At 41.7% G+C, this 10,044-nt stretch overlaps 2 pseudogenes; one reads left to right on the top strand and one right to left on the bottom strand.

The window, feature by feature from the left end:
* Nucleotides 1–1,571: 1,571 nt before the first annotated feature.
* LOC116896018 lies at nt 1,572–6,926 on the bottom strand (annotated as a pseudogene).
* A 2,181-nt stretch (nt 6,927–9,107) lies between these two features.
* LOC116897605 lies at nt 9,108–9,230 on the top strand (annotated as a pseudogene).
* Nucleotides 9,231–10,044: the final 814 nt, after the last annotated feature.

The following is a 10,044-nucleotide window of genomic DNA, read 5'->3' as shown; positions in this document are numbered from 1 at the left end:
CTGGAATTTATTTGAGCTGGAAGGGGTAAATCCGAAGTGGATTCCCCGAAGCTTGCAATAATCTTTTCAAGTTTACAGAGAGATAAATTTCAGATGTTAGTATTACCACTGTTTAATGTTAAAGCTCTGAACTTTGAAGTCTTAATACAACAGTTGCATAGTGAGGGGAAAGAGATCTGAAGCATTTTTCATTCCTCCCATATACCTTAAACCAATCTCCAATCACGTCCAAGCTTTTTTTCCCCCTCACACCCTCTAACCTTCATAACTTGCACTTACCGACCTCAAAAAACTTTCCTGGACCATCAAAGATTTTCATAGAGACTTTCATGTCCCCAGACCTTACATAAATGTTAAACTTTACACATTTTCCTATCTAATTACTCATCATGAGACACAGGTGGTTGATAACAGGGAGCAGTCACTGTAAAATGAGTTCCTTTAGATAAAGGAACGGTAAAAGGTTACTTCTTTCATTAGTCTAGTTTTCAAATCCCTCAGAGACCTGGGAAGAATATATTGTAATCTAAATAGCCATTGTATCAATTAAAATGACTATCCAGCACAGGTATGAAGTAGGGGATGCTAGAAAGAGTTGCGGGGTGGCGAGTAGTGAATATAGTAACAATACATTGTGTACATACATGAGGCTCTCGAGGACTAGATTAAACTACCTTTTATGAGGGAATATGAAGTTAGAAGGAAACATGCAAAATGTTTTTAAAACAAGGAAATATATAAAAATCAGGAAACAACCTTTAAATGAAAGGCCTTATCTCTCTAGGCACAATTCCTACATAAAAGATATCCTTGGTAACCAGCCTGGCATGGTGGCATGTATCTGTCATTTCAACACTCAAAAGCCTGAGGAAGATGGATAATAAGTTCAGCCTGGGTTACACATCAAGACCATATCACGAACAACTGAAATACATTGTAACAAAGACAAACTGCAATTCAATATTCAGTTAATAATTGAATTACTATTTCCCTGTCAGAAACTGTTATGGACACTGGCTACAATCTTGGATATTATATGTAGATTATTATTCTCGGGTGATTTAATTCTTTTTTTTGGACAAGTCAACCAGAGAACAACCGCTAGAGGTGATTTGTGTAACTGAAATGGAATTGTGCTTTATGACTGTCTTAGTTAGGGTTTTACTTCAGTGAGCACACACCATGACCAAGGCAAGTTTTAATAAAGGACATCATTTAATTGGGCTGGCTTACAGGTTCAGAGGTTCAGTCCATTATCATCAAGGTGAGAGCATGGCAGGATCTAGGCAGGCATAGTACAGGCAAAGCTCAGAGTTCCACATCTTCATCTGAAGGCTGCTAGTGGAAGACAGACTTCTAGGAAGCTAGCATGAAGGATATATGTATATATATATGTATATATATATGGATCTTATATATATGTATGTGTGTGTGTTTATTCTTCATTTAACTTTTAAAACACTACTATAGTTGAATATTGAAACAAAAAACAATAGCCAAGTAGTGATCATATTATGTTTACAGTCCTTCCCCCATCCACCACTGAATACAGAATGTCAAAGATTGGCTCATTAACAGGTCTGACACTGAATGCCACCTCTTTGGTGATGTTCATAGTCCTCATACATTTCTCCATTATAATGATGCCATCTTTTCTGATTTGGGTCAAAGTCCACCAGTTCTACCTGATCCATTTCACCAGTCTCTTCTACCTCCTTTTTTTCAGGAAGGAGGTTTTCCAGCAGAAAGAGTTTATCAGGATAGAGAAAGCCAATTTCAGGAAATTTACCTCAAACTCAATGATGAGGCATTCCTTTTCATATGTGCAATGGTATATTGAAATACCTCCACTTAGCACACATTTTTATAACCCTATGCTTGACAATCTGATCTGAATGAGAAGTGAAGACTATGGTTCTGTTGTCAAGAATAGATATTGGCTTTTGGGAGCAGCACAATGCTTCAACCAGCTGTTTGTCCATACACATGAAAAGGTCTTCTCGTCACCTTGTAAAAACATCATGGTTCTTCTAATCTAACACAACTATAATATCCCTTGGCTCCAGTTCTGGTTCTTGGTTTCCTTCACCATGGAATGTTATCTTCTGACCATTGTACATGCCTTTATCAATATGAACTTCTACAATTTTCCTCTCTCCAACTGTCTTTCTTCCATTGTACCATTTACATCGGTCTTTAGGACTGATGCATTCTCCATGACCCTGACACTCTATGCTCACTGACTGAATTTGTTGAACCATTCCTGGTTCAATTTGATGAATCCTTATCTTCATGCCTCCTTCCCCCCGCCCTGGTATTTGGGGCAGTATACTACTACTCCTTTCTTTTTTTTTTTTCCCCATCTTTAATAAAATGGGTATTTCTTATTTACATATCAAATGTTATTCCCTTTCCCGGTTTCCAGGCCAGCATCCCCCAACCTCTTCCCTTCCCCTTCTATATGGGTGTTCCACTCCCAATACTCCCCCCATTGCCGTCCTCCTCCAAAGAATCTCATTCACTGGGGGTCCAGCCTTGGCAGGACCAAGGGCTTCCCCTTCCATTGGTGCCTTTACTAGGCTATTCATTGCTACCTATGCAGTGGAGCCCAGGGTCAGTCCATGTATAGTCTTTGGGTAGTGGCTTAGTCACTGGAAGCTCTGGTTGGTTGGCACTGTTGTTCATATGGGGTCTCAAGCCGCTTCAGCTCTTTCAGTCCTTTCACTGATTCCTTCAACGGGGTTCTCATTCTCAATTCAGTGGTTTGCTGCTGGCTTCGCCTATGTATTTGCTGTATTCTGGCTGTGTCTTACAGGAGAGATCTACATCCGGTTCCTGTCGGCCTGCATTTCTTTGCTTCATCCATCTTATCTAGTTTAGTGGCCGTATATGTATGGGCCACATGTGGGGCAGGCTCTGAATGGACGTTCCTTCAGCCTATGTTCTAAATTTTGCCTCCCTATACCTTCCCAAGGGTATTCTTGTTCCCCTTGTAAAGGAGTGAAGCATCTGCATTTTGGTCATCCTTCTTGAGTTTCATGTGTTCTGTGCATCTAGGGTAATTCGAGCATTTGGGCTAATATCCACTTATCAACGAGAGCATACCATGTGTGTTTTTCTATGATTGGGTTACCTCACTCAGGATGACATTTTCCAGTTCCATCCATTTGCCTATGAATTGCATAAAGTCATTTTTTGATGGCTGAGTAGTATTCCACTGTGTAGATATACCACATTTTCTGTATCCATTCTCCTGTTGAAGGGCATCTGGGTTCTTTCCAACTTCTGGCTATTATAAATAAGGCTGCTATGAACATAGTGGAGCATGTGTCTTTGTTATATGTTGGAGCATCTTTTGGGTATATGCCCAGGACAGGTAGAACTGGGTCTTCAAGTAGTGCAATGTCCCATTTTCTGAGGAACCTCCAGACTGATTTCCAGAATGGTTGTACCAGTCTGCAATCCCACCAACAGTGGAAGAGTGTTCCCCTTTCTCCACATCCTGGCCAGCATTTTCTGTCACTGGAGTTTTTGATCTTAGCCATTCTGACTGGTGTCAGATGGAATCTCAGGGTTGTTTTGCTTTGCACTTCTTTGATGAAAAAAGATGTTGAACATTTCTTTAGGTTCTTCTCAGCCATTCGCCATCTGTCTGGCTAGGGTTTTATCTATCTTGTTGATTTTCTCAAAGAACCAACTTTTGGTTCTGTTGATTCTTTGTATAGTCCTTTTTGTTTCTACGTGATAGATTTCAGGTCTGAGTTTATTTCCTGCCTTCTACTTCTCTTGGGTGTATTTGCTTCTTTTTGTTCTAGAGCTTTTAGGTGTGCTGTCAAGCTGCTGATATATACTCTCTCCTGTTTCTTTCTGCAGGCACTCAGAGCTATGAGTTTTCCTTTTATCACAGCTATCATTGTGTCCCATAAGTTTGGGTATGCTGTACCTTCATTTTCATTAAATTCTAAGAAGTCTTTAATATCTTTTTTTATTTCTTCCTTTACCAGGTTATCATTGAGTAGAGCATTGTTCAACTTCCATGTATATGTGGGCATTCTTTCCTTATTGTTATTGAAAATTAGCTTTAGCCCATGGTGTTCTGATAGAACGCATGGGATTATTTCTATCTATCTGTATCTGTTGAGGCTGTTTTTTTGCCCAATTATATGGTCAATTTTGGATAAAGTACCATGAGGTGGTGAGAAGTAGGTGTATCCTTTTGTTTTTGGATAGAATGTTCTATAAATATCTGTTAAGTCCATTTGGTTCATGACTTCGGTTAGTCTGCCTGTCTCTGTTTAATTTCTGTTTCCATGATGTGTCCATTGATGAGAGAGGGGTGTTGAAATCTCCTACTATTACTGTGTGAGGTGCAATGTATGCTTTGAGCTTTAGTAATGTTTCTTTTATGTATGTAAGTGCCTTTGTATTTGCAGCAGAGATATTTAGGATTGAGAGTTTATTTTGGTGGATTTTTCCTTTGATGAACATAAAGTGTCTTTCCTTAACTTTTTTGATGACTTTTAGCAGAAAGTTGATTTTATTCGATATTAGAATGGCTACTCCAGCTTGCTTCTTCAGACCTTTGCTTGGAAAGTTATTTTCCAGTCTTTTACTCTGAGGTAGTGTCTGTCTCTGTCTTTGAGATGTGTTTCCTGTAGGCAGCAAAATGCTGGTTCCTCATTATGTATCCAGTTTGTTAACCTGTGTCTTTTTATTGGGGAATTGAGTCCATTAATGTTGAGAGATATTAAGGAATAGTGAGTGTTGCTTCCTGTTATCTTCATATTTGGAGGAGAGATTATGTTTGTTTGCTTTTCTTCTCTTTGTTTTGTTACAAAACGATCAGTGTCTTGCTTTTTCTAGGGTGTAGCTTGGCTCCTTGTGTTGGGCTTTACCATTTATTTTCCTTTGTAGGGCTCGATTTATAAAAAGATATTGTGTAAATTTCCTTTTGTCATGAAATATCTTGGTTTCTCCATCTATGTTAATTGAGAGTTTGCTGGATACAGTAACCTGGGCTGGCATTTGTGTTCTCTTAGGGTCTGTATGATATCTGTCCAGGTCTTCTGGCTTTCATAGTCTCTGATGAGAAGTCTGGTGTCATTGTTATAGGTCTGCCTTTATATGTTACTTGACCTTTTTCCCTTACTGCTTTTAATATTCTTTCTTTGTTTTGTGCATTTGGTGTTTTGACTATTATGTGACGGGAGGAGTTTCTTTTCTGGTCCAATCTATTTGGAGTTCTGTAGGCTTCTTGTATGTTTATGGGCATCTCTTTCTTTAGGTTAGGCAAGTTTTCTTCTATGATCTTGTTGAAGATATTTACTGGTCCTTTGAGTTGGGAGTCTTCACTCTCTTCTATACCTGTTATCCTTAGGTTTTATCTTTTCATTGTGTCCTGGATTTCCTGTATGTTTTAGACCAGTAGCTTTTTCTGTTTTACATTATCTTTGACAGTTGCGTCGATGATTTCTATGGAATCTTCTGCTCCTGAGATTCTCTCTTCTATCTCTTGTATTCTGTTGGTGATGCTTGTATCTCCAGCTCCTTGTCTCTTCCTTTGGTTTTCTATATCCAGAGTTATCTCCCTTTGTGCTTTCTTTATCGTTTCTATTTCCATTTTCAATTCCTTCACCTGTTTGTGTATTCCTTTAATTCTTTCAGGGATTTTTGTGTTTCCTCTGTAAGGTCTTCTACTTGTTTACTTGTGTTTTCCTGCATTTCTCTAAGGGAGTTCTTTATGTCTTTCTTGAAGTCCTCCATCATCATGATCAAATGTGATTTTAAATCTAGGTCTTGCTTTTCTGGTGTGTTTGGATATTCAGTGTTTGCTTTGGTGGGAGAATTGGGCTCCCATGATGCCATGTAGTCTTGGTTTCTGTTGCTTGCTTTCCTACACTTGCCTCTTGCCATCAGGTTGTCTCTGCTGTTACCTTGTTCTGTGATTTCTGACAGTGGCTTGACCATCCTAGAGGCCTATCTGTCAGGAGTGCTGTAGACCTGTTTTTCTGTTTTCTTTCAGCCAGTTATGGGAACAGAGTGTTCTGCTTTCAGATGTGTAGTCGTTCCGGTCCACTGGCTTTCAGCTGTTCCTGTGGGCATGTGTCCTGAGTCCACCAGGTAGGTCACTTGTAGCAGAAAAGTTGATCTTACCTCTCGTCTCAGGCCTGAAGTCACTCCTTGGGACTCGGTTTCAGCTCTCTGTGGGGGCAGCAACCAGAAGGTCCTGCCCCTACTTCTGGGTCCTTGTGTGCAGGGGGCCTTGATGGCACTATGTGTTTTCCTCTAGAGTCAGAAATGTGGGCAGGGAGTAGTCTCCTCTGGTTTCCCAGGCGTTTCTGCCCCTCTGAAAGTCTAGCTCTCCCTCCCATGGGATTTGGGTGCAGGGAACTGTTTGACTGGGTCCGTTCAGAACTGGGCACATATCTTACCTCTCATCTTGGGCCTGAAGTCACTCCTCATGGCTAGGTTTCAACTCTCCATGAGGGCAGCAACCAGAAGGGCCTACTGCTCCTTTCTTACCATCTTGGCCTTCACATTTGTCACAAATCACTTTCTTATGGAGAGTCAGTTTGTTGTTGTTGTTGTTGCATCATTATATAAGTCTTCTAACATCATAAAGAGCTGATGCATAACATTTTTACTTCTCTTTTCTCTTTGCATTCTTCCTCCTCCTCCAAAAACTTATCAAAGTTTGGGTGAGCCAAAACCTCCATCTGCATTGCCCTCTTTAATCACCTGCTCTCCTCCTTCATCATACAATTACCTTTTTTTGGAATCAGGAAGAACTTCATAGGCTTTAGAACTTTTCTCCTTCAATTTGGATTCTTATCACTGTGGTGCTTCAAAGCCAATTTTCTATATGTCTTTTTCAAGGCATTGGGTTTGATCCCCAGAACATCATAGTAAGTGGTTTCTTTCACCATTTTTACAGCAGTGAGCAGGCTGATGCCAGAGAGCAGAAAGAGGACCATAGACACTGCTGCTCCACCACCCACCAAACATTCTGGAAAGTTCCCTAGCATGAAGATCTTAAGCCCATGCCCACAGTGATACACCTATTCCAACAAGGGCACACCTCCTAATAATGCCACTCCCTGAGCCAAGCATATACAAACCATCACATTCCACTCCCTGACTTCCACAGGCTTGTTCACAGGGTCTATACCTAAACATAGCATAATGCAAAATACATTTAGTTCAACTTCGAAAGTCCCCATAGTCTGTAGCAATCTCAGCAATGTTTAAAGTCCAAAGTTCAAAGTCTCTTCTGAGATTCAAGTGATAACTTAAATCCCCAAATCAAGACAGAAAACCAAATGGGTAAACTCCAAATGTGCATATCCATGTCTAAAGTTAAAGTAGTCTTCAGATTTCCAACTCCTTTTTCATCTTTGTAAACTTCTCTCTCCTGGGCTGATTCCACTCTTTGTTAGCAGCTTTCCTTTGCAGATAGTCCACAGCTCTGGCATCTTGAACATCCTGGAGTCTCCAAGGGAACTTCAATGTTACAGCTTCTTTTTTCAATGTCTGGGATCCACACATGATCTTCTTGACTTCTCCAAAAGGCTGACATCACTTCTCCAGCTGTGCCCTCTGTATCATTCTAAGTTCAGGTTGATCCATGACTCTTGCAGTCCTTGTCTGTCAACTGCAACTGAGATTGCACCTTTGCCAATGGACTTTCATGGCCACTCACAGTGCCAAGCCTCAGCTGCTCTTCATGACCTCTTCATGTTTCAAAAGCAATGTCACCAGGGTGACTCATACATTCTGAAGTAGAGCTGCAGCATGAGGTACAACCTTGGCTAACACCAGCACAAGCTTCTTTGCGTTCTCAGAGAACACTTGACATGTTTTACCTCAGTAATGCTGGTCTCTTAATCACAGCTAGTTTCTTAGCTCCACCTAACCAGCATTAAATGTCAGTAGTCCCTTTAACTTTTTACTCTAAAGCCATAACCACATGGCTGAAGCTGCTGAGGTCTGTTGCTTGTAGAAGCTGGAATATGACCCTCTTGTTCTATTACATTATCACCAGCTTTCTGTTTTCCAATTCCTTCACTGACTGAGCTTGGCTTTCTTGGGTCTTGCTCTGTAGACTGGTCTTGAACTCAGAGACCTGCATTCCTGTCTCCTGGAATTAAGACCCTCATGCTAACTGCCTAGAAGTCAGTCTTCCACAGTGTACCACTGTGCCTGGATCTAAATTTAGCTGGGTAGAACCTTGTCTCAAAGTCCCTCTCCCTTAATCAGTTATTTCCTATAACACAGGTACCTCTCCATTTCACTTCCTGGTACCCCTTTAATATTTGAACCATATATTTTATATTTTTTCCTTTCTAAGATTGCTAGGTTTGTTCAAATTGTTCTTCATGAGACTGAACCAAAGTCCAACATAGGGCTTTTTTGAGACTTCACTTGTCAATGCAATTAATATAAATCTCTTTATCTTAACCTCAGGTTGACTCTTCAGATAATGGCAAAAACCAGCCATGTTCTTCACCAAAATATCACAAGAATAGTCTCTTGGCCACATACTAAAATTTTTCCTCTTTTAAACCTCTAGAACTAGGCTTCCACAGTTCAAATCACCCGAAGCAGCAAAGTCTTCCATATTCCTACTAGGATGATTAGGGTAGCCCACTAAAAGTATTCCATGGCTTTCTAAATCCAAAGTCCCAAAATCTACATTCTTCTAAACAAAAGTATGGTCAGGCCTACCACAGTAATATCCCAGTCTCAGTACCAACTTCTGTCTTAGTTAGGGTTTTACTGCTGTAAACAGACACCATGACCAAGGCAAGTCTTAATAAAGGACACCATTTAATTAGACTGGCTTACAGGTTCAGAGGTTCAGTCCATTATTATCAAAGTGGGAGCATGGCAGCATCTGGGCAGGCATGGTGCAGGCAGAGCTAAGAGTTCTACATCTTCATCTGAAGGCAGCTAGTGGAAGACTGACTTCTAGGCAGCTAGCATGAGGGTCTTAAGCCCATGCCCAGAGTGACACACTTACTCTAAAAAGTCCACACCTCCTAATAGTGCCACTCCCTGAACCAAGCATATGCAAACCATCACAATGACTCATTTAAAAGGCAACATGCCTTGTCTCTAGAAGCATTACCAGTGTGTCTACTGTGTCACATGTGCATCAGAAGGTAGCAGAGAGGATGTGTCTATACTCTGCTGTTTCCTATGAGAATCAGAATGACTAATAGTCTACCATTCCCTGGGAAGAGGAAGGATGAGCATGAGAAGACCACCAGCCTGGCACCAGGGTGTTGGAACAGGGAGCTAGCCTGAGATAACCACCACAAAAGCCCCAATAGTTCCTAGGATGAGCAGCAAGCTAGAGAGCAAAAGAACTCCTATTGGGGCTAAGGGCCTGAGAAAGAGAATCCTTCCAAGTGGACCTGGGAAGGATGGAGCCTGAGATGACCACCCAGAAGTGCCCTGGAGCCTGGACATGGAGCTGGCCTAAGATGATCACCACCTGAGCACCACCGAGGCCTGGGGATACAGACCATTCCATAATGCACAGGTGGGGCATATTGCCCCTAAGGAGCAGGCCTTGTGGGTGAGCCAGCCCCAAGGGTATGAATGTGGGAGACCTGGACCTACTATTTTTCTCTCCTATGGTAGCATAGATGAGGGATATACCCTCCTCCCCACTCTCCCCTTACCACCTGTGGCAGGCAGGAGAGCTGGTCTGGGGTGATCTGAGCAGGAGAGCTGGCCCTGGCCCTCACCTAATACAACATGCAGGAAAGCAGGCCTTGCATCTCACCTGGGTAGCACAGTAGAGCTGGCCCTGCACAATTGAGGTTTCAGATGAGTTGGCTCCATTGACAAGAATATGGGAGACTTGACCCTGCCTCTTGTCTGCTCAGCAGTGGCAATGACAAGGGAAAGACACCCTCTTCCTCTCCTTCATCCATTGCCATCTATGGCAGACAGGAGAGCTGGCCCAGGGAAACTGAGAGTGGGAGATCTGGTCATATCTTTCCCTGGTGGCACCTTGACTGGGCAGCAGGGTAGAGC

This window comes from Rattus rattus, chromosome 3 (genome assembly GCF_011064425.1).
Source record: "Rattus rattus isolate New Zealand chromosome 3, Rrattus_CSIRO_v1, whole genome shotgun sequence".
NCBI classification, from domain to species: domain Eukaryota; kingdom Metazoa; phylum Chordata; class Mammalia; order Rodentia; family Muridae; genus Rattus; species Rattus rattus.
This window is presented reverse-complemented; position numbering and strand designations above follow the sequence as displayed.